The sequence below is a fragment of the Harpia harpyja genome, chromosome 22, assembly GCF_026419915.1.
Source record: "Harpia harpyja isolate bHarHar1 chromosome 22, bHarHar1 primary haplotype, whole genome shotgun sequence".
Taxonomy (NCBI): domain Eukaryota; kingdom Metazoa; phylum Chordata; class Aves; order Accipitriformes; family Accipitridae; genus Harpia; species Harpia harpyja.
Window position 1 is genome coordinate 21,524,586 of NC_068961.1, and position 24,850 is coordinate 21,549,435.

The following is a 24,850-nucleotide window of genomic DNA, read 5'->3' on the forward strand; positions in this document are numbered from 1 at the left end:
ATTAAATTAAAATCAGACCATGGTATTGACAACTTTTATTCTAAATTTTTCCTGTAACTTTTTTTCTTCTATTATTATTATCTGCAACAGTCTGTTTTATTTTAATAGAGTAATTGAAATTCACTGAAATAATAAAGCTTATTCGGCTAACATAGCCAGTTGGTGTACCCCTGCCACGCAGCCTGGACAGATCACAGCATTGGCAAAAACATTTTTCTGGCAGCAATCCTTTCAGAAAAAAAGGCTTTCTTTTGTTATTTTTTAGGGGTCGGGGCTGTTTAACACAGAATAAAAGCCTGGTTTTGAAATACAAGCATGAGTTACAGGGTGAGGCGATTTTAAAATTATTTTTAATTATTTAATAATTAATCAAAAATAGAATTTCTTCCTGTATACCCTGCCGCTCTTGTGTCTTCAGCCCATCCCAGCTACAACACTGCTACCACTGTTTCCATAACAAAGTAGGAGAAGAGCATGTACTGTTCCGTGAGTTTATTTCAAGCCTGACGCTGTGCAGGCAGGGCAGGAGAAGAGGGCTCTCGGCCCCTTCACCCACACCTCGGCAGGTCGTTGTGCCCGACGGGGGTCCGCTCTCCCCCCGCAGCCCCCGAGGAGGGCTCCTGCTGAGCAAGAGGACCTGGGACCAACTCCTGCTGCTGAAACCGCTCAGGCACAGCGGGCACGGGCAGGATGGGGGTCCGTGCCGTGCCGCACGTCGTCCTGTGATCTCTGGGATGCCCTGGAGCTCCAGGACACCACTACCCCTCTTCACGTGGGAATTTCTTTTAGGGAAAGAAGGGCCAGCAGTGTCGGTGTTCAGGGGTCCGATGCTCAAGTCCGGTTTAGGGGCCCCTTTATTTGCCTTGTGGATGGCCCCTTTCTGTCCCCAGTACTGCACACACCCGGCACTCCGCCTAGGCGCAGCCTGACAGAGCTTGTTCGCGTCGGCGCGGGGCTGGGACGTGGCTTGGATTTAGCTCTTCATGTCCGAGGATGCCTGACGCACCTAGCAGTGCACAGCCCCCAAAGCCACGGACCTCCCAGCCGGGAGGGGAAATAGAGGAATTGCATTCAGACAGGGAAGGAGTCAATGCTGAACAGTGAAAAAGGCCCGAATCTGCTTGGTTGCAAATGTTGGAAAGTGTGTCATGAATATGGCAGAGAACTTCAAAGGGAGGCATTTGGGCCCCTGGTTTTTCTTCATTTTTCTGGGTATCCATCTTAAAACACCTAGAGACTACGCAGCTGAATGCTACGCACCAATAATCGCAGCACAAGTGAACAGGAACTGTACTTTGACCTTATGAAGGCCTAAAATTGCTAAGCACTCTGAAAAATCCAGCTGGAAAGCACGTTATGTGGAGGAAACAGTACTAGAGGACCGTTTTTACTTTTTTTCAGCGTCTTCACTCACAACATGTAAGAGGAAGATAGTAATATCACCAGGGTGTTGGGAAGATAAATTCATTAATATTTGCAGAGAAATAGAGTACTACAATGAGAGCAGCATGGAAAAGCCCATGAGAAAATGAGTGATTCTCTATTCAGTGCAGCATTCAGATGGTGTGCAGTAAATAATGGATGGGGGACACGTTAAGAGATGAGTCTAAAAAGAAATATTGAACAACTACTCACTCACTAAGCTCTGTTCATCCTTTCCTGATCCTGCTATCTGCACCTCCCATCAAGTATGTAAAAGGAAAATAAATGCTGTCTTGACTTTGGAGCAGCTGTGTAGCCTTAATCTCACCTAATTTTAGCCTATAAAATAAGATGCCTAGTCTGTGCTTCCCCTGTAGTCAGCGAGAAGAGATAGGTACCTTAGGAAGCAATTCTTCACACTGCCTCCGACACCCGTGGCAGGATGGGGTGATCACCGTCTGGTGGTGTCTGTCTCTTCTCCTGGACACACACTGAGGGAGTGCAGAGAAACAATTTGGCTTAGTCCTCCAGCGTTGAGATGACTTCAGTGTTTAGATTAATCCCGCCCTAAATCTCAATCTGAACGGCACAGTGTGCCATCCCAAAACAAGTAAATCATTTTAACTGCCTTGTTTTCCTTCTAGTCTTCTGTGAATCATGATCTGTTTTGCACTGTAAAGGTGCTGAAATTTGCATCAGACTGTCACTGACAAGATGCTTCAAAGCTGCCATTTGTGGGGCAGCTGGAGAGCGATGGAGTGACACCTGATCAGATGTGGAACAGCTGCTTCTGGTGACTGGTACTGACTGGAGAAGGATCCCTCCGTTTCTCTATGTCACTGGATGTAGAAGGTTCCTTCATAGCACATGCGACTGTTTGAGAAAAGTACATGATTGAGAAAGAGGTTGTTTTGCATTAGGAAACAAGCATCCTTTCTTATCCCGGGCAAATTATTTTAATCATTCATATCACAAATCTGACCTCTGTATTAAGCCAGGATGAGAAATCAGATATATTGCACAAACCTATTAGCAAATAATGCAGAACCAGTGAAGAAATTTTATTTTGTGGTTGAACATGTATTTAATTTTAAATCCAAGATAAAGGGGAGAAATAAAAGCTCAAAGTAAACAAAGCCAATTGCATTTGGATTGAGGGGGGGAGATTCTTCCAGGCATGAATTTTTTAAAATTAATTTATTGTCTTTTTGTTATTAAAACTGAGCTGTGAGAGCTTATCTCTGTATTATGAGGACCAGTCCCTGATGAGCTTCTGAGGACTGGGCTTCTAGCTTTGAAATGACAAGTAACTAGCCTGGATTTAAATATTTTTTGGTTTTCATGAAACCATTTCTGAGCTCAAATCCATTCACATTATATTTGCCATTTGTTCTTTTCTTTTTCCTGGATTGCTATTACAAGGCATCTTTTGTGAATGAAGATCATGTCCATGTTTTTTGATGGTTAAATTTGAAAACTTACTTTGAAAGGACATTTCAGATTCTGTAGGAAAATACAGAATAAAGAGGTTAATTAACAGAATGCTCAACAATCAATCATCTTCAATTAAAATTTGGCTATAGTTAATGCAGTCACAAGCCTGTGTCAGTCTCTGCGCTCCAGGGACAAGTCAAATACATAATGCAAATCCACCCTACTTCTCTTCATAACATTAATATTCATTCTATAAAATTTTCATGGTAGGTGAAGTTCTGCATTTTATTTTCTAACAGCAACTCAAGATAGCAGTTTTATGCTGGTCCTTTCATTTGTTTTCTTCATTCACTAAGCTCTTAGGTTTCTTGTATCCCTGATCAGGCAAATACTTTGCCACCTGCTTACACTAAGCAGGTCTGCTGCATCCTAGAATCAGTGCTGAAAACAAACCAGTAAATAAGAGAGCTGACCAAAGGAGACACTATCAAAGGTAACTCCTTGGTGCTCAACGCTCACTATGGCTTTAGAAGCCACCTTCATAAAAGGCAAGGTGGCTTCCAACTGTCACCTCTGGTATCTCCAAGAGTAGATATGGAACTGCCAAAGATGTAAATTCCCTACTTTTAGCTCTTGCTAAGACATTGCTGTTTTTTACACCTCTGCAGTGACCTGCAGGAAGTGAACTTTTGTAGACTGGATAACCAGTACTGCATTTCAGTGGACTGATTTTTAAAAGTTGCCACTTGTGGTCAAAAAGCTTATGGGAGGCTAGTGTTCAGTGATGTTAGAACTGACTACATGAATACGCCTCATTTGCTTCAGTAAAAAAACTAGCTTAAATTAGTTTAAGTGGCTTTGCACTGCAGTGGATGAAGAATACTCCCGTGGTTTGTTCTGCCATGGAAGCGATATCTCATAGAGAAGTGATGCTAAGCAACTAGAAAGTGAAAAAATCTTAAGTCCATGTGTTCTGCAGTGAACATCTCTCTGTGTCCCAGTGGGCCCAACCACATCAGACAGTCTGGTGAGAACACTTTCTAAATGCTGGAATTTGCTTTATATCTTTCTGATGGTCTGTGAGGCGTGTCCTACCCATTCAATGTCCAAAACATGGAATGGAACTCTCTATATTCTCATCTATTCACAGGTTTGCAAAAATGAAGGCAAAGGCTTCTGTACAATCCTTCCCACAGCCATTATCTACCTCTATTTACCTTACTTTGCTAATTTATTAAATTACTAAGTCAATCCCATATGCACAGTGCAAACTTCAGCCTATAAACAGACAACTTCTTCTGGGTTTCAGTGTGCTAGAGCCGGTAGAGCCCTGACTTACCACCACTGTAACACTGCCTGCAGAAGGACTTGTGTGAGTGCTCTTTAACTGCTGTCAGTCAGTCCGGACAGTGCAACCCCCCGAGCCACTTCTATGATGAACTATGAAATAATGAGCTGAGGAGGGACCACCTCTGGCCAGAACAGCTGCTTGAACAACTATCTGCGGCTGCAGGGCAGTTTAACGTGGAATGGTTGCAAGAAACTGAAGAGCTCTCAAATGTTGGTACCTGATGATACCAGTTAGGATTCAAGGCGTTTTCAGTGCCCGGTAGCATCCAGGAAGGTTAATGGTCAGTCGCTCCACTTGTCATCAATAAGCAAGCAAATCAATTGCTACTTGCAAACATGAGGCAAAGCCTGGAGCTATATAATGTTTGGGGTTTTTTGAACTTGCTTTTCTTAAATGTGGTTTTGGTCAGTTCATTTTTTATTTCAGCTTTTGAGAGTATACCAATGAACTAAATGACTAACTATTAGACTTCAGGAGTACATTAGATTAGATTAATTTTAATAACACTATAGTTACTCATCAGTCCTATGTTACCTAATACTCCCTTTCTGAAAGGTTGTTTTGAAAATCAGATAGTTACTGGCAAGGTCTGGATTGAAGAGAAATGTTGTCTTATGCAGCTAACTGTAACTGAAATTCATGATGCAGCAGCTATAAATCAAAACTAAGTAAACAGTTTTGTTTAGTGCATAGACATTTTTCTCCATGCTTCAGGGCCTTAATACTGATTTCTTTTATGCTGACCTTTGCTCTTGTCAATTGACTCGTCACTATCTGCCAGTTTTCCGTAACCGTTCATGCCACATATACTGTCCTTTCTGCTATATTTTCCAGCTATTCCACAGTGTTTTTCTTTCTCCTCCTCAACTCTCCTTCTCTGAAAGCCTTGAGGAAACATCTGAATAAAACTCCAAGCTAAGAATAAGTTAACTGCACCTTTTTCTTTTTGTCTCCTGAAAAGACTTAGAATTTCTGTCATGTTACTTGCTTCATTTAACTTGCTTCCTCTGCATTTTTTCCCCCTGCTTTTTGTTTTCCTGTTTCAAACTAGTCCATGTTAAGCTACATTACTTTTTACTTAATGAGTTAAAATGCTGGGACAGTTATGTTGAAGACTTTAAGAAATCCGCACTGAATTTTGTGCATAGGTGAATTATGATTTTTGAGTGAAAACCAGGAGAAAGACAGCAGCCTTATTTAATTTGATAGGGATCTCTCCTGAAACAGTCAGAAAATGTTCCAGTTCTCATCATCCTCCCAAACAGAACTATGTGAAATACCTTTTTATTTTCCTGTGTTGAGCCAAAGTATGTTCTGAGTTGCCAAACAGGAGAATCAGCGTACAACTAATATTATTCCAAAGTAGATTGCTGAGTGACATTTTGAATTATGTATTCCTACTATTGTGCCTAACCCCCTTCCAGTCTCTAAATGTGGGTCCCTTTTTGTGCATGTTAAGTAGTTTTTTCGTCTTGACTGAATTCTAATTTTATCTGAACCTTTGCAAGTATGTATGCTAATTATATAAAAAAATCATTTTGCATTCATTTTGAAACTAGAACATGTTTTCGACAAAATGTTTCCATTTCATAAACGTGAAATTGCAACTACCCCTAGCTTTGTCACTTAGATTTTTTTAATGTTCTATTTTTTAATATATTTGAGATACACATTAAATTTATCACTTGTTTTCTGTAGTTTATAGTAGCATTCTTGTTACTAAGACAGAAATAACCTAAAAAATATATGTATATATTTCTAATACAAGTTACAGAATAAAATACAAGACAAAATGAATATAAGTTTTTTATTCTAGGGTAATTTTAAGGAATCTTTTTGCAAAAATAGTCATAGTGTTCCTTTTATTAATTTATTGGAGCTATGAGATGTAATTCCTTTTTAATTTTATATATTTAAAATGATCCCACTCTACTCCTGATTACACACATAATAACAGGTATTATTTTAAAATGAAAGGAGACGCAGAGAAGATGGCTTTCTAATTATTTCTTACCTACTACTGAAAAGGAAGGACAATGAAATACAACTGATCTCGTGAAGATTTAAGTGCCTAGTTATTAAAAGACTGAAAGTGTAAAGGAAATAACTAATTTAAAAGTCAATTTGAAATGTAATTCCCCATTATGCCATCAGCGATCCAGGCATACTGTGATTTACCAATGAAAAATTCAGCTTCATATTAGGAAAGAGAAGATCTATGTCATTAGTTGCTACACCTCATTTGCATTGGTTTTCAGCAGAGATAACTTGATGCAAGCTAGATGGAGTGCATTGTTTTGAACAATTCACAAGCTGTTTAACTTTATTACAGAAGTATAACAATAAAAAAAAGCTGTTGATGAATGCGTTATCTTTCAATCTCAGTTAAGAAATTTAGGTCTTGCTATTGCTACAGTTCTTTTGTAACTAAACTTCACCTAAAAGTCTCCTGTAACTAGAATTCATTGTGTTCATCATAGAAAACATAAATACTGCAGCGTCTTCCGAGTGAAATGGGACAACGTCCTGCAATTCGCCATTTCATAAAATCAAACAATTACCAGGACCATTGGGAAAATAAGGCTCTGGAACAATATTCTTATAGGGAATTCTAATATTCTAGTACGTTGGATTAATAACCTAAACTGTTTTGAAGAAGAATGCCAATGTAAAATGGATGATAGTGTTATCTGAGAATCATGATGAGGTTTTTGTGATGGCAAAGGATCCTGGCAAAAAGACACAGGCAGGTTCTCCATTCCCATGTCTATAGTGCCAGTTTTTACAATGAGGAAAATTAACTCAAACACATGTACTCAAGTAGACTATATGTTATAAAAGTTTCTAAGCCACAGAACAAACAGTATTAAGCACAACGATGACTAATAGATGAGAATCTGAACGATGTTCAGACAGTAAAATAGTAATTAAAACCTATTTAAACATTTTCCTTGTGAAGTAATGGTACCTTTGAGCAATATATTATTGATTTAATATATTTTTGGCCAGCCTTATTCAGGGCCAAAAGGACAAGCCTAACTCCTAACTTGGCTACTCCTGTCATGAAATTCTGATCTATCAATGCTAAAGAAGTACTCTCCTGGCACCAGATATGCTAGACAGAAGAATTACCAGTATAATTAGGAACTCAGTATTGATCTGAGAGTAGTTTAACAATTGTTAATTGTATAAGCTAATTGCTGACAATTTGCATAAAGCCAGCACACATGCATAAAAGTCAGCCTGAACCCCATTTTGCTTTTCCTGAGTAGTTCAACAGTTATGATCATGGGCCCATAACTGATTTACATCACATCTCCTTCACCGAGTGATATAATAAAAATAAGGTATTGTATTTACTATTGTGGAACAACATAACAAATACTCCAAGACTTAAAATATTTAGAATTTTACAAGGTCTCTAATTGTTATATTAGAACACATAGGGCTTATAAAAAGCAACTTGAATACACAGAGCCTTCTCTTAAAAAGTGTTCAAAAGAACTTTCAACCACAGGCAGACCAGACTTCTTTGAATACAAAGTCACTAGTCAGTCATTCTTCTGGGGTGGTGATCTAAGACACACAAGTTCACAAAAGCGATGATTTTATCCTGACAATGCATTCATGTTTCCTCCTCTGATCCAGCTGAAACACCTTTTATTTTTGGTAAGATCAGTATTTAGTGCAATCAGCAAACTGATCGACGTCACCTCGCGTGCCATCACGGCAGGGGCAGCAGGCACATGTTGCTAAGGGCGAAGGGGAAAAGCTTGCTCCATCAGTGGCCATGACACTTCAAACTGGCTTAAACTGGGTACAATACTGTGCCTTTGATGTGGTAACAGCAACCTTCTCTAATCACGTGAGGACTTTCAAACTTGAGTTTTGATGCATCAGTGAGCCCCTCTCCTGAAGGTAATAGGACTTCTGCCAGAAGAGTCTTTTATTCATCTTCATAGACTGCCAATCGATTGGACTGAATTGAAATACATTAATTGATTCAAACCTACCTGATAGTTTTAAGAAGGTTTGGGGTTTTTTTTGTCTGCCTGTGTTTTAAGGAATGCTGCCACTGATTTCTCTGAAGCAATGCCTGCTGAGGACCCCTAGCTAAAAATTTCTCCCTCTCCTAAATGTGAAGAGAGGAAATATGTGATATTCCTATCCAGGGAACCTGGGAGAGAGCACTCAATCTTCATAACAAAGAAGGGAGAAACCACCTGAAACATGTGAAATATGTCAGCTCGGAGGTGGCCACTATTTAGCCAACAGAGTAACCACGGATGGTCTACAGAAACCTTTTTTTCATAGCAGTGGTCATTTCCCTAGTGTTTCCCAGTCAAAACATATTGAGTCATGGACCCAAGGCTTGTTGTACTTCATGTATCAACTGACTCCTTGGGAAGAAGATATTCACATATCTTCTGCTATGTCTTAGATGCACAGCTTCACATTGCTATGGTTACACTGAGAGCAGAGTACCAGACCCATGTTCTGGCTCGGGTATGGCCACACCAACTGCAATAGCAGTAGCTGTGTTTACACAGGGTCACTTGGAAAAAGTATACGGTATCAGCTGAAGATGCAAAATAGCAGCAAATAAAAGAATGCTTTAGAAAGAGCACAGTTAGGGCAACATAGTGTATCACTCCTGCTGGCTGCTCTGCTCTTCTGGAAGAAACTGTTGCCCCTTTGTAAGCCTGAAGAGAACAGGCACTGTGTCTGCTCTTCAGCTGCCACAGCCTCAAGCTTGGCATACTACATTAAATGGCCATCAAAGCCAGTTAAACCCATGCACTGGACTGTGGGCCGGTGTGGCTGGGAAGCAGACATGCATTTTTTGCTGTAGGCGTGGTAACCTCCACAGAGAGGTGCAGCATAAGGCTGGGGCCACTACCCGCTTAAATTGTTCCAGCATGAATCACCGCAGGTTGCCTGGTGGCACCCTACTTTAAGGCACCTTTATGCAGTTCGCTTGCTGTTGTTCATGAGGAAAATAGCCTTTTGCTTAACTGTCTTCTGAGGATTAAGTTAGCATTAAAGAGCCTGAAGCCTGGTCTCCAGCATTTCATGTGGCAAACAAATGGTATGTGTGGTGACCTGGACAATCAAATCGCCTCCACACAGTGATCACATGTATTTTCTTACCTCCTCTGACTTTCTCTTTCAGGGCCTTACCAGCACAATAGCTCTAATGAATCATCTTCCTGAGAAGGTTGGTATGTACTTATAAGAAGACCAGCATGTAAAAGGTCTATTTCTTAGTAAGCTGCTGAAAAACAAGGCACAGAACAAAATTAAAATTGACATTTTCTACAGGTTCTCATTTAGTTCATCTTCCCTGGCAATTTAATCCATCCTGTTCATGTATTACCTTTCCCATTAAGAAGTGTTACCTGAGTTGCCAATTTACTCTTAATTCTAGACTGTACAAATCCATTCTGACTTGCCTAAGGTTACACTTAGAACCGAACTGTATACCTATTAAATTTGGCCAAAAAATCTCTCATAGTTTCAGTGGGTGTCAGCCCTTAGGCCAAGATAATTCAAACTGGTTTATCTGCACCAGTATAAGTATGTCCTACATACAAGCTCCACTCTCTAGCAAAAGCAGAGGCTGGAGCTTGCACACTAACTGTGCAAGGTGATTAAAGACCTCTACGCAGTCACGTGATGTCCATTTGATCCTGTCCTTGCCATGGAAAATTTAGACGGATGACAAGTGAACTGTAGCGTTAAAGTGGCTGTCACCTGTAGCTCTTTGGTCTTTCACCCATCCCTTTTTCCCTGATCAAGGTTACAACCACCTCAGGAGAATGGCGGTACAGAACACATGAATGACCCTCAGCCAGTTTACAGCAGAGTCAATGAGCTCAGCATAAATTTTTTATACAGGCGAACTGAAACTGTTAGGTTCTGGACTGACATGGTAACATGTGGACTTGCATTCGATCCACCTAACTTCTGACTGTGAGGTGGATTTCTAGCTGAGCAGTTGTTGGCACAGGTCACGACACTACTTATAATGGACTTTGTTTTGCAAACAGCAGCACACTCTGATAACGTTTTAATCTCCTAGATCCTCAGTATCCTCTCAGGGGAGGCACCCACTCTGTTTTCCCCCATTACCTCCTTTAATCTCTTAGGTAAAATTGGCTTGGTTAACACAACCTGCCAATACATGGCTATGCATGGTCGTAATTTCAGACAGCAGACAGACCTGGAAGAGGATGCACGTCCACAAGCTACAGTCTTAAACTGGGGAGCAAGAGTGACCAACATTGGGCAAGATAGAGCATTTCCCAGATGCAGTTCTCCATTCCCACCTTTACTGAGGGGTGACTAAGTTATGAATGAAGTTGCTGATGGCCATGAATTAAAGAACCACATATCAGTGCTGGTTTATTTTGACAGGCCTAAAAACTTTAGGGTTATGGCTGCTTCCCAAAAAGCCTAGCCCATCTTGCAGTGGAGCAAGTAAACTCAGAAGAGGGGAGAAAGCTAGACCAAAATAGATGACTGTGAGCAGGAAACATTACAGCCATGCCAGCATAAGCCATTCTTGCTCCTGAGTCAGTCTCCTGTGTGAGCATGAGTCAAATCCCTTAATTGTGGCAGCACAACCATGGAAGATTTCTAGCTATAGCACCTTACTGGGACTCCTAAGCAAAGCCTAGAGTAGGAAAAAACCCTGTGTTTAAGAATTAAACAGCTGGCAGAACTGAACCTTTTCAAACAGGAGTAAAACCAGGTTAACATCTAGGAAAACTGTTACCTTACAGGTATGCTTTAGGGACGAAAACTCTCTGAAGACATTTGTTTAAAACCAGTCACGTTCCTGTATATAACCTTTTTTACCTTCCCATACTTTGTGCTGCTGGAAAATTCCCAAAGTTCTTTAAAAAAAAAAGTGTCAAAACTTGCCTGGATACTGGTTTGTCACTCAGTGATAGCAGTCATTTCAGACATACGCGCACACAGAGAATTGCATATGTAAAATGTACTCAAGCTAGTATGATGAGCAGAAAAACACAAAAGAATGGTGTGGAAAAAAAGGGATGGGAGAAATGTAGTGATTTAGTAGGCATGCACTGACTGTGTATTTTCTGTAAAATACGAAGGAATAACCAGCCATTTTTTTTGGTGACTGTGGGTCACCCAAACTTGAATGAGTTTTTCATATTCTTGTGATTCTGTTTTCCATATGCAAAACTGACAGTTCTTAAAATATATGTAAATAAGTGTTATTTACAAAGACAGTCCAGTCATCGATGTAATGAATCCAAATAGATTTAGCCTTAGCTCAGTTCAGTGTTATTTTCCAAGCTCCTCTCTTCACATGCAAGAGTCGTGCATTTAGAACAGGCTGCCTGAGGTCATAGACAGGATTTAACGAGTGCAAGCCTGCTTAAGGAGGCCGATTTGAACTGAGTGGATACAGAGCCTTATTTATGACACAAACATAATCTGAATGAAATTGGTTTATGTCTTGTTCATGTTTAACAGTACTGTGCTACCCTTATGCAATATCTGCATTGAAAAATAAGAGATTTGCATAGGAGTGAATCATTAAAATTATTCTCAAGGCATTACAGGATTTTACAGGGGATCTTTCATAAGGGAATCAGGATGGATACTGTGGCATTGACTTCAAAATAAAATTTGGATGCTCTGTGTGAAATTTAAATTTCCTTTAGTAAAAACACTGTCTCACCATCATTTTGAATTTAAAATATAAAACCCCTTACCTTTTAAATAATACCTTTTGCTCCAGAACATTTGCAATCTATCTATCTGCATCATGGTGTTAGTGCAGGCACTGAACATGGAGAAACGATTTAGGCAGAATGAGAAAGCAGCGTTTGGAGCACATAAGGTCATCCCTTGAATAGGAGGATTTTCTGCTAGCAGCTGCCACTGCTGAATCTGACCAGTGACTGGAAGGCGTCATGCCAGAAGCTAGGACTTAAAAAGATCTTCAGGCTGGGGAGCACAAAATTGAAATGGAGAGGAGCTGATCAGCTTTTTTTCTAGTTTTAGAGATAGGTCAGGGAGGTGAGTGAGGCAATGATTGATGGGGTTGGCACTTCTGGGTTTGTCTACGGGGGAAAGCTGCACTGAGGTAAATTTAATTAGCTTTGAAGCCAGGATAGTTACTGTAGTGCCTGTCCATGTTCTGTACCTTCTTGGTATCAGAGGACGTTTTTCATTTTCAACCTGTCAGTGATATATTCAAGATAAATGGGAAAAATCATTCTTACTCTGTCATAGAAGCGCACACGTGAAAGTTTGCGCTGGTACAAAGTTAGGACCAAATGCATGCCAGGAAAGATTTGTCAGAATAGCCTTCTCGGCAAGCCCTCTTAAGACAGGGAGAGCCTGCATGAGCAAGAAAAGTGCTTTAGCTATGTAACATACACCAGTGCAGAAGTGCAAAATAAGCTGTACCACTTCTGTGCCACAGTAAGTGGGTTTCCCCTCGGGCTTTTACCAGTATAAAAAGGATGCAAGACAAAGCACCTCACTGGCCGTGTGTACAGCTGCCAAGGGTACTTGTTATGCCAACCTCTATGCCTGTTTAAATTCATTATCTACCTTATTTTACTATGCCATTCTCAAGACTAGTCCTGCATAAAGCCACCACCAGCCACACTAGTAGAATGTTGTGTCTATACCATGGTTACTAATCATGTTCCAATGCAACAGTGAACACATAGAAGAACATAGGTAACACATGGTTTTGCAGAGATACCCTAATGGAGATGACTCTATTGATTTGGACTTTTCTTTACTGTTAAAAAGATTAACTAATTTTTTTTTTAACCTCAGAGAAACCAACATGCATCAGCTCCCCTGTGCTAAAAACACAGTCAAGATAAGGTGCTTTAATTTTGTAGTGAGGCAAATTTTCCAAGGTCAGTCCCAGGCAAGAGGACAGGCCTGACCTTGCTGAACTAACCTTGTGGTAAAATTGAAGTATCCAGCACTTGGCTGCGTTTCCAGTTTGGCGTATCTGACATATATTAGTGATTTCTATGCAAAAATACTGTATTTTTTTTTTAGTAGCAAAGACCTAGTCTTTATAATCTGCTTTTGTGTTACCTCAGAAGCAATTCTGTAGTCCACCCTCCACACAGCACAAAGCTTATCAAAGAGACCTAAATTCTACATATGACTGAAATTCGCTGTAGACATCTGTATCTACAAGAAGTCCTCTGAAACAGGGAGCAGTATGTCCAGAGTGTTTCATTATCCTCGGTGATGCAACGTGCATTTGGAATAATCATGTCTACACAGTGCTCTGGAATCGCTATGTCTACACAGCTGTTACGACACTGCTGCTTTGCATTCTTGGAAGATTCCATGGTTTATTGCTTTGCCCCTCTGGTTTTTTCCATGCTGCTCATTGTGAAAGATCCCACCAGAAGGTAGTGGAGTATTTCCCATGGTTTCTCTCATTTCATCACAACGTTCGAAGTGAGCTCCGTTTTCAAAGGACTGTTGGGCATCAGGCAAGCAGCACTGAAGATCACTGGGAGGTTCCTGGTGCTATTTGTGTATCTTTAGGGATAGGGACTTGTGCACAGCTGAAGCTGAGCAGAGACAACTGACTAAACTAATGCACGAAATGGTGAGGCTCAGTAGTGATGCAAAACGGGGACAGTCAGCAATTTCAACAGGGTTTGGGAACTTTCAAGAGCCTTAAATGGAGAAATTGCCCCGCAACTGTAAGAATGGAACATGTCATAAGAATTTCTCTTGGCACAGTGAAATATACTCATCCATTTTCATCTGAAGGCTTGCCGTTCTCATTTGGTAACCATTTCTGCAGAGAGAAATCCACAGGAAAAATGGTCAGGATTATTGTGAAGGAGTTATGTGCAGCAACTAAAAAACTGTCTGGCTTAAATGAGCTGGCAACACACAGGCATTTATTGATAAGTTTAAGTATTTGAAGGTAGCTAATTGTGTTTAGGTCATTAATGCGACCGATAAAACTGTTCTCACTTCAGATCGTACCTAACAGAAGGCAGCATTTTTCTATAATATAGCAAAGACAGATGATCACCGTGGGAGACTTACTAATATTAGAATGATGTGAGGGGTAGGTCCAAGAAACCTACATTTTTAGAAACGCTGGGCTATTTAATGCTGTCTTTTTTCTTTAAGGGCAAATATAGAAAACAACAGATGATGCTTGTCTGTCCTAAAGACTTACCATACCCATACACCCATGTTTCCCCTGTTTATGAAGCCTTTCACTGGATGCGTAACTAAAGAAAGTCTCATTTATACCCAACCAAGTGGGGTGATTTTAGACTGCATTAACAATACTCAAAAACTGGATGCTTGACTGGCAGTATCTGCCTCATGTGAGAATTATTTCCTCTGTGTTATGCAGATTCCTTCACAGCAAAGTAAACAGAGAAACACTGAGACATTTTGAGTAGTAGAAAGAGTAGTGATGGTGCACACCTCTGTCTGATCAGGAAGACAACAGTCAGGGATGCCCTACAGTTCAAATGTGAAATGAGTGCAGATTTGTGAACAAAATGGATGCCTTTTTAGGGCAGGAGTAGGGAAATTTATACAGATGAAGGGTTTTAATATATCATACACAGGGATTTTATTGAATTCTGCAAAGCTTTTTATATAATCAAGCAATGTTACAAAAATTATTTCAGCAGATATAAGTTAGTTAAGGCAAGAGAGCAGGGGAAAATATTCTGTGGAACTGTAGAAATAAACTATCCCTTTGGGCAGATGAATGAGTTTATGGGTTCTCACACTATGCACATCTTATTTGTTGCTTTGCAATGTGGAACACGGAAGGACAAACTTGTATCTGCAAACCGCTGTTAAAAGGTGCTACCTCAGCAGATACATTGTTAGAGAAAGGCTGACAGACAGACAGAGCTGGGTTTTGTCTTTGAAAAAAGCGTATTTCAACTTACCTGCTCTCTGTCTCCTGCAAAAGCTGTTTCTGAAGGGTCATGACCATTTTCCTCTACTCTCTCTCCTCTTAATCATGCTAAATTTAACTTTCTTTTCATTTCTCCATCATGTTATCACTCTGTTGTGTTGTGTACACAAAATCAGCAAACATGCCATCTCTTGATTTCCTTTCCTTCTTGCGTAGATTGGACAGGTGTTCATCCAGTGTGGGCACCTGCAGCCATGGTTGCTGCAATGTGGCATGGGTGGGAAAGATAAAAAGGATCAGGTAGTCATTGCCCAAGAAATAGCCTCTGTGCCAAGAATAATAAAATATTGCTCTCTCCTTAATTGCACAATATCCATTCCAAAATAGAGTAGTATCTTTGCCTGAAGATTTCTTTTCTAATACCCGTAGGTCAGTATAAAGTCATCTGTTAAACAAAGAGAATTCTGCAGTCACCAAAGAAAAAAAATGCTGAGAATCCCTGTAGTTATTAAAATACTTGTGTAGTCACAACTTGAGTTGGGTGATTTATTTTATAACAACTCAGTCCAAAGCTGAAGGCATAATGAAAATAAGCCAGAAAAATTATCATTTTTTTCTATCCTGTACCTTCTGTTACAATAAACTTGCCTTCTACTCATTAGACCACACAGGGTTGCCCCACTGGATACGTGTGACTGAGGTAAATGGTAGAATGGGAGAGAAAGGTAACAATGATGATGGGCTGTTCAGCAAACTTCATCTGAGAGTTGTTCTACATTCACAAGAAGTGGGACTGGGGTCTTGTACATTGAGGCACTTTAGCGTTCAATTCCAAAGTTAAGTGCTTTGCTTCTACTGTGGGTTCTTCAGAAAAGAAAATTCAGGGCCAACTTCCATTAACCAATAGTGAAGTTAGACACTAGCTGTTCAAGGAAGATGACATTAGTATGGAGGCCATATGTGTTATAGAGTCAGAGATGGATGGGCATCTTGCTATCCACCAGGAGACAAATTCAAGAACTGCTGTGAATTTGTGGTGAAGTCTACCCACAGCCAACTCAGGAATATGTCATTTGGGTCAAGGAACCAAAAGTGATCAAATACCATGATGCACATAATACCCCTTGAATGCTCCTAACTATGAAAACAGCAGCACTCCAGCTAATCCTGGAGGCCACACAGGTGTGCAAAAGTCTTCTTGAAGACTATGTGTAAAATGGTGATGCATATGTATTTCGTAACCTTTGACAAAGCATCTGTTATGGTAGGAAAGCTGTATATTAGATATAAAGGAATGTGTCTTTGTAAGATATGGCCATGCATTAATTCTTAAACGTATTAGTTCTTACCATCCTCACTGGAAGAGGCAGTATGATCATAACCAGATTAGCACATGAAGGCTCCAGTGTAAGTACAGCCAATACCGAGAGAATCAGGATTCAGTAGCTAGCTGTATAAAGAAAAGAATTCTGTACTTTTAAGTGCATCAACAAATTCAATAACTTTTGAGATCTACACCCCTCCGATAGGTGGGTAGCCCTTGGCATAATGCTTTACGTTTCAAAAGATATCAGAGGTATTCAAGCATTTGGCATAGCTGCATCATTTGTAACAAATGAAACATCTTAAGACTTGTTGCTTGCTTCAAGTTCTTGGTTGTTAGAGATACATTCACAACCAGAACCTCTGATGCTGTGCATGGTTAAGCCTTTGGGGCATTCATTTAAAGGCCTGCATGCCATGACTTCCTATTGATGGCAACAGGTAGTGAGAAAGTTTTGGCTTGTCCACAGGTTTTGTGGCATAGCCTGCATAAAAAGGGGGGAAATGGTCAATATTGCAAATGCCTTAAATAAATTATTTTCTTTGAAATGTTTTCAATCCCTAGAGCAGACAAGCAAGTATCATCAATAGGAAAAGTATTTTCTAACACCGGAATTTCACTTAAACATTGTCTGTAATGTACTGTTACTTCTAGAGGTCTCCTACCTGATGATCGAGGAAGAGTACTCTTTGTTCAAATTACAGGCTTAATAGCTGCACTGATGATTATCAAAAGTATTTCGGTGAGCCCAAGAGTGAACTGAAAAACCGGTGTTGCAAAAAACAGTTTCTTTTGAGCATTTCCTGTCTCTTTGTCACTAGAACAGAATACTCAAATGCGAAAGAAATTCTTCACCCACTAGCCAAAGTCTTTTTGAAGCAATCTGTATACCCAGCTAGCTATTTGCACCAAGTCAGCATGTTGAAATCTTTTGCCAAATTGATTGGTAGGTTAAGACTAGTTATTTGAAATCAGCTTCAACATACCCCTTCAGATAGCTCTCTTATGGATCATCCATGCCATTATGGTTTTATTGGAGATGTAAACAAATTAATTTTCAACTTTAAGTTTTGAACACATTTTAGACCCTTAAAAACTTAAAGATTAACATGTTCAAGTGTAGTAAAAATAAAAAATAATATTTAGGTAAAGCAAATAAAAAGGGATTAAATGAATTTAATTGTTACCTGAATTAAAGAATGCTGTCTTGATTTATTTAGTCTGATTCATTCGACATACAGTAACCTTAAATATCTACTTATAATCATTACTTCAATGTAAAGCTGTTTAGTTAACAACTTTAAGTTCTTTCATCAAATGTAACTAAAAATAATAAAAAAAACCCTCACAGAATCATAGTCTAGCTTGCAATTTTGGTAAAGAAAATGAAGGGCTTTAAATAATTTTTGTATCTTAAAGATTCAGAGGCTCAGCTGTTTCTTTTCCTCATGATTATGTAACAAACTATTTTTTTTTTCAGTTAGGAAAGAAAAATGCAGTATGGATGGCCAGATGTAGAAGTCTGCAGTGCAAAGAACTGGATCAGGACTAATCACCCCAGGCTCCTTTTATTGTCTGTGGAAAAAAAAAAAGGAAAAAAAAGAGAGAAAAAGCACTTTAAGGCATGATTCATACCATCCTAATGTAGGCATCTAAAATAGGTCAGGATCATTGAGCTCTAAAATGTCTGTTTTTTCTCTATAGACAGAGGCATGGTCACCCTAGGGAATCACTAGCTTAGATGTGGATATCTATGTTATCAAGTAAGGTGAGATGATTTCCGCCCCATGTAACTTTTGTGACCAAGAACAAATATCTATAAAGAAAGAAACACTGCCTCTATAAAAAGGCTTCTAATACAATGATATGCGCTAAAGCTCTTGTTCCATGCTCCCTACAATGCCCTAGATCCTCTACAACTTAAAGACTGAAATTTCTATCACAAAAGAAAACATGTTATAATACTGCATTATCCTTCATTCTGACTCGTGAAAGTGATTGCTCACTAAACTTAAAACTAACACTAGCCAAGAAGTACATAGCAGTGATCTAATTAAAGATGTGCATACAGAATTCAGTGCTGATTAGTATGTGTATTATAATTAGTGCATACAGCAGTACATCAGTATATTAGTGTACATATACATATATGTGTGTACACACCTACCAACAGAATGCTTAAAAGACAATTACAAATAATTGTAGTTAAGAAAAACTGAAAGCCAACAGACAGTTCACATAAATTAATAAATTTCATACATTAATAAATCCAATATATTGGTATGCAAACTAAATATATCTACGAAAATGTAGGGATAAAGACAGTAACAACATGTCTTTGTTTTATTCTGGATTTCTGTAGGACTATTCAGGACAAAAGAAATCCTAGTGATGACACAGTCCCATTGCTAGCTGTGGAAAAGAAAAAGCATTCATTGAGTATTTCTGTTTTGCATTTAGAAAGGAAAATAGAGTCTGCATTGCCAAAGTATCATCTATTCTGACATTCTGCTAAGTAGATGGTATAGAGCATCTATTAATTTTTTTAATTGGCAGGACTAGATAACTGGATTTAAAGCTGTTAAAAGGAATCTTGTACTGCTGCTCATTGGCAAAAAGCTTTGGCATACTGGAGAAGTCCAAGAGGCCTGGAAAAATCTAACGCCATGTTGATATTTCAACAGCGTAAACAGGATGACCAGGGTAACTGTAGTTGAGTTAACTTGACATTGGTTCCGTGTGAAAGAATGGAACAGCTGATAGAGGACCGTGTCCATAAGGAAATAAAAAATGGTAACATAATTACTGCCAGTCAACATGACTTTATGCAAAACAGGTTAAGTCAAACAAACTGCATAGAACTTTTAAGATATAAGAATTTTATTTGATTTATTTAATAAAGGTAACTATGTTGACAAAACAATGTCTTTCAGACTTCTGTTAAGCATTGATACCACATGGCACCCTGATTAAAATATCAGTACCAGAACAAAACCAAGAAAACATATATTAAATGAGAGTAAACTGTGTAACTCAGAAATTCAATGTGTAATTGTTAACTAAAACTTACCAAGTATTGTCAGTGTGGTGCTACAGAGATCCTTTCATGCCTGAGACACTGTTATTCAGTGCTTTTACCTATGGCATGAGAAAAAAAAACATAAACTGAATTCTAGTAATGCCTCTCAATTATGCAAATGACAAAACAAGGAGAGAAATTATGAGGACAGATTACAAGCAGGAAGTGATTTAGACAACTTTCTAGCTAAGCAGAAACAATGTGGGTATTAATATTGCCAATTAAAAGCTAGCTATTTTGGGAGGAGGACATATAGGTTACGCTTGCAGGACTGAGAAGTGCAATGGCTCTAAAAAAATGGGAAGGCCATGGTTGATGGTCAATTTTTTAGTGTAAAATAGCGTGAAGTTGGCTAATGTGATCCACAGTTTTACCCTGGAAGGGGTCAGAGATGGTCTTCTAATGGGTATGGTGGCAAGACCAAAATAAGCTTTCCATAGAGAAAGGCAGAAACTACAAACACATATTACTCTGTTTTGGACTATACGAACAGAGCAAGTTCTCTGGGATATATTGCAAACACAGTGGATGGAGAAATGGTTAGCAGGGGTTATGTACATCTGCATAAATAAGGCACAGAAGAACAGCAGGGAATTATTCCTTGCTGTGTTTGGGGAAACAAGACTTTGGCTACATTATTTGTAAATAAGATTGCACAACTTTGCTAGCCCTTGTGGTGTTCTTGTTTTTGTTTGGGGTTTTTTGATTTTTGTAAGCACAAAGCAAATCTTAGAGTGAATCAAGAAGCTCGAGACAATGCTAAAATTTTTGAGATGTTTAATGGGAAACCCATCTGGACAGCGTCCTGCTTATTTTCCTGTCTCCTGGTCCCCAGGGATTTGCTGAGTAAGAGGTGGAATACTCCCCTGGTCCCCCCCAGGGCAGTCATCGCTGGCATGGGAGGACAGAGCCCTCTGTCCACCCCCCCCAACTACCCCTTCTTCCTCTGGTCTCCCTTCTCCAGGAGCATCAGAGAAAGACACCAATTTTCCACTCCTTTTTCCCTTCCTGGAATGCTTTAAAAAGGAAAGATGATAAAGAATCTCTGTACGTCTCACCCTACTCATAGTTTGGAAAGGAGAAAGCATACACAAAAGCAGTTTGATGCTGACTTGAGAAGCTATACCAGATTGCATGCAGCCAGCCCCAGGACCCCGATCTCTTAAGTCTTCTCCAGTCTCCAGGGCAAGAGTTTCAGATGGAAACAAGGAGCAGGAAGAGGGGCCACTCAATGTTTAGGTTTCATTTCTGTATGGAGCCAAACCTGAAGTCTGAAGAAACTGCTTGGGGTTTGCTAACCTGGTAGGGTTAGGCAGGCTGCTGCAGGGAAGCAGAGATGAAGCTGAAGAGAAGTAAGTGGGGAGATGCATATCTGTCGGTATACTCAGCGCCTGTGGATAAGACGGTAGTAATGGCCGATAATGTGATGGGGAAATCAGACTGGTGCATCAGGTCATGTTGTGAAGCAGCAGCCCTCATGCTGCCCTGCAACACGGGCATACACCCCACACACCTAAGAGTGCAAAGTATCTTTGGTGACTCACCACCTTACGGTCCTGCAGCCTTTCCTCTCTGATCTGACACACAATCCTTTATCTGATCAGTAAAACCGGAGGTTTGTCCACCAGCTGCAACTAGTACATCAGTTCATGGAGCAGAAGAGCCTGCAGCAAAAATGGGTGAGATGTGGGCCAAATGGAGAGAAGTGTCAGGCAGGAGCAAGTGTGCAAATCTCATGGTTAATGCATGAGGTTTGGCAGACTGGGAAGTGTGAGACAAATATGGAGCAGGACTGACACCGGGGCTGGGAGACTGCAGGAGTCAAAAAATCACCTAATCTAATAATCACTGACATTTGTATGGAATGTGAAGATCAACATAGATGAAAAGGGATAAAATGGATAGGATATAAATAAAGCACTGATGAATAACATCCCTGCCCCTCAGCATCTTTACCACCACACTAAGGATACTGTGGGCTTCTGGTTTTAATCCCTCTTCTAAATAGCCTGTAATTCTGCCCTTTCTAAAACAATGACCCAACAGCTGGTGTCTTCCTTCTTTCTCTACCATCATCAACAGACTGTCTGTGAGGAGAGAGAGGGAAAAAATGAAATGTCTCCATTTTGCTCCCCCCCAACTTCCCTTGCTGGGTAAGGGTCTGTCCCACAGCAATGAGCCCTCACACAGAGGGCAATGAGCAACTTTAAAGTACAAATGTCTTCTAGTTTTCTGATTTTCAGCAAAATCATCAGGGTTTTGCCCCATAATGCCTGAAATGTTTCCTGAAGTTTTCCGATAAACCGCAAAGTGGTCACATTATATCCAGGCAGGCGGGCAATCAAATGCATATATTCATCTTGGCCATCTAAAAGAGAGGGGGCAAGTGTCAGCTAGTCCTCTAGAGTCCCGTTACAGCAAATGGAGAGGGACAGTTATTTTCTAATGGAAATATGTCATACCTTTTTTAGGCCACTGTTTTGACATCATTAATACCAGAGCTGCAGGCAAATGAACGTAAGAGATACTAAACATATCTTGAACACTTCTTTTAAAATAAGCTGAATGTTTTTGTTAAATGAGCACAGCACACAATATTCAGTCCATGCTGGCATGAGGGTTTTAAGCCGCCTACAGAAGCTCTAAGATGCCCTAACTGGCATGAAGGTGAGTGCTGAGAGTGGACGGTATCTGACCGGTATAAATTTCCTGCTACAAAGTTAATGTCTTAATTCTTTGTAAAACATTTGAATTAGTAGTTGCAATTGTACAGATCAACATCTATATCATATGGCTACATATTGTCTCCTCCAGTATTAACAGGGAACATAAACCCAGATTCACTATATTGTGAATATACTCACCGTTAGACTTCAGATCTACCTGAAGAAAGAATAACTCTCCCTTCATCGCTCTGGAGGAACACTAGAGGCTAAAATGCATTCGTCATCCAGCTTTTAGACAGCTGCGCTTAGCTGAGATGAACACCACCTCACCAAATATGCAGGGAGATTCAATCCAGCTGAGTTTACAGCATCTCTTCACTTATCCCATCACTTACGGATATAACTTAATGGCCACTTGAGGCCTGTATAGGAAGACTTAAATATTATAATCTAGTTTGATCACAGGTTGTTTGTGCTGCAGAGGACATCAGATCACTGAACTCTCTACTGTTTGCTTTAAAACCCATGCTGCTATAACAAATACAACTTGAATTGTGAATATCTATTCTTAAGTGACTCGTTAAGCCTGAGAAAAAGTACAAAATTTATCCAGGCAAACCAATAAAACAGAATGCGCTTGTTGAGAGAAAACAGGTCTTGTGGAACATCACTTCTGGAAATGCAGAGTACAGCTGTCGCATTTATGTAAAATACCCCTGGTCTATACAGCACTAAAACATTTATAATGAGAGATAGAAAATTATTTACTGAAACTAATAAACTTAGGACAAAATATTCTCAACTCTGTGGGGTTGTTTTCAAAAAGAAGGGAGCCTCATCAATTGTTGTGTGTTCCTGAGTCTTGCTGAAACAATTCAGAAGGAATGGTTGTAAGATTTTAAGATGTCTTCAATTATTTAAATCCAATTGGAGACAAGGTATCTGTTTAAAGCAATATATTAATTTGATGTGTGTGTGCAGCATGGTTACAAAGTTGAACCTGCATATGGAAAAAGCAAATCAAAATTAATTATCGACAGCCTTTGAAAGTGAGAAACCAAACAACCTACTTTCTTTTCCCCAACTGAAAGTAAAAAAGCAACTAAAATCAACAAGTCATCAAATTGGGTTGTAAAATTATTTCAGTATTATCAGTCTAAAGGATTGGTAATGTAAGGATGTCTGAGTGTGAATGTTTTGGGGAGTGTGATTTTTAACTTGTTGGTATTTCTTTAAATATAGCAAACACAGGAGGGTGGCAGACAACTGTTGTTTTTAAACTTGATTATCCTGCAAAAATATCTAGATCACTTACCCATAGGCGTTTTTCAGCAAATGTTCAATTAAGAACTTGACAGCCAACCCTTGACTTCAAAACTATCTGATCTTTCCACAATCAATAAATCGCATCTGCGTAATTTATACCGCTGTGATAGTTACATGTTTAGCACATTTGTTGTGCTTATGCATTTCTAAACAAAGCACAGAAGGTCATTTTGTCACAAAATGGGACACCTTCTCAGGAAATCGTTGCAGAGGAAACAGTTGGGTAGATACATTGGCTGGGAAACGTAAACCAAAGGCCGAACTATGGTGCAGCCCCGGGATCTCTCACCAGGTCCAAGTTAGTTAGGACAGAAGAAGTTTTTGTTAGCAAATTCAGAACGCTTTGCACCAGAAACGAGAGGCCCTTTCAGCTCACTGGAGGGTGTAAGAAAAAGATACCCCTAGCAGGCTTCATTTCCGAGGCTTCTTCCAGGTCCTTGTACAACTCCAGCTGAGGAAACTGTTTGCTTTGGTTTGGTCACCACAAGGTATTGGACTGAATCTTAGCTCACTGATCTGCTTCCATGACAGCTGCTTTCGAGAGATGACAGCAACTCTTGCAACATCTACGTTTGGAATTATTCACCTTCAAAAAAATCTACTTCCATAGCCTCAAAAGATTTTCCAAGTCAGCAAAAAGTCTCTCAAGAGAGAAGTGTGTAGGAATGAAGTGAGGCACCCAGAAACATTCCCTTATTGTATGATTAAATGCAACAGATGAAATTAAAAACATGTTCGTTTGCCATGATTACCTCATTCTCTCCCGTTACAAATGCTGTTCCTTTGCTTAATCAGCAGTTTAACTGAAAGCACACTCTTCACTTGTATTTGATTTTGTGGTCTCCCACTTCAGTAATGAAAATGTAATGTTCACATGAATATTTTATTAACATTAAGTGACCATTTTGTTTTGTGTCCATGAGCACTCAGCAGAACATGCATGAATCTTTTTTTTTTCTTTTTGTGGAAATTACTTGACAGTAATTTTTTTAGCAAGTTATTATTATTTAGACATATAAATCACCTCCCATCACAGTAGTGCTTGCTACAACAAGCATCTTGGAGATACCCACTCCTCTTTCCTCTGCCCCACAATCCAGCCATCCATGACAGAGTCTGGACCAGTGGGTGTGGTGTTTGAGCCATGATGCCCACCGACTGGGAGAAGGTTTTATTCAACCTCTCTTGTAGGCACATGAAACTGCAGAAATTTCAAGTGCCAACAGTTTTGAACTCATCTTACGATGCTTAACCTTGCTGAAATTAATAGTTGCATCTAAGCTGTATGTCTGAAAAAATAGGCTTCCAAAAATATATTGGA

At 39.6% G+C, this 24,850-nt stretch overlaps 1 long non-coding RNA gene across 2 annotated transcripts in view; it reads right to left on the reverse strand.

Annotated features, from left to right (window-relative positions):
* Window positions 1-704: 704 nt before the first annotated feature.
* LOC128135263 (uncharacterized) overlaps window positions 705-24,850 on the reverse strand; it is a 30,577-nt gene continuing 6,431 nt past the window's right edge. The window contains exons 1-8 of one of the 2 annotated variants that reach the window (XR_008233033.1): window positions 21,082-21,620; window positions 19,529-19,596; window positions 17,646-18,033; window positions 16,484-16,584; window positions 15,166-15,395; window positions 9,359-14,036; window positions 2,796-2,925; window positions 705-2,295 (exon numbers count right to left, since the gene is read on the reverse strand). This is a non-coding gene — a long non-coding RNA (uncharacterized LOC128135263). Of the gene's footprint in view, window positions 2,296-2,795; window positions 2,926-9,358; window positions 14,037-15,165; window positions 15,396-16,483; window positions 16,585-17,645; window positions 18,034-19,528; window positions 19,597-21,081; window positions 21,621-24,850 lie in introns of those variants that run through there. The other variant, XR_008233034.1, reaches the window with a different exon arrangement.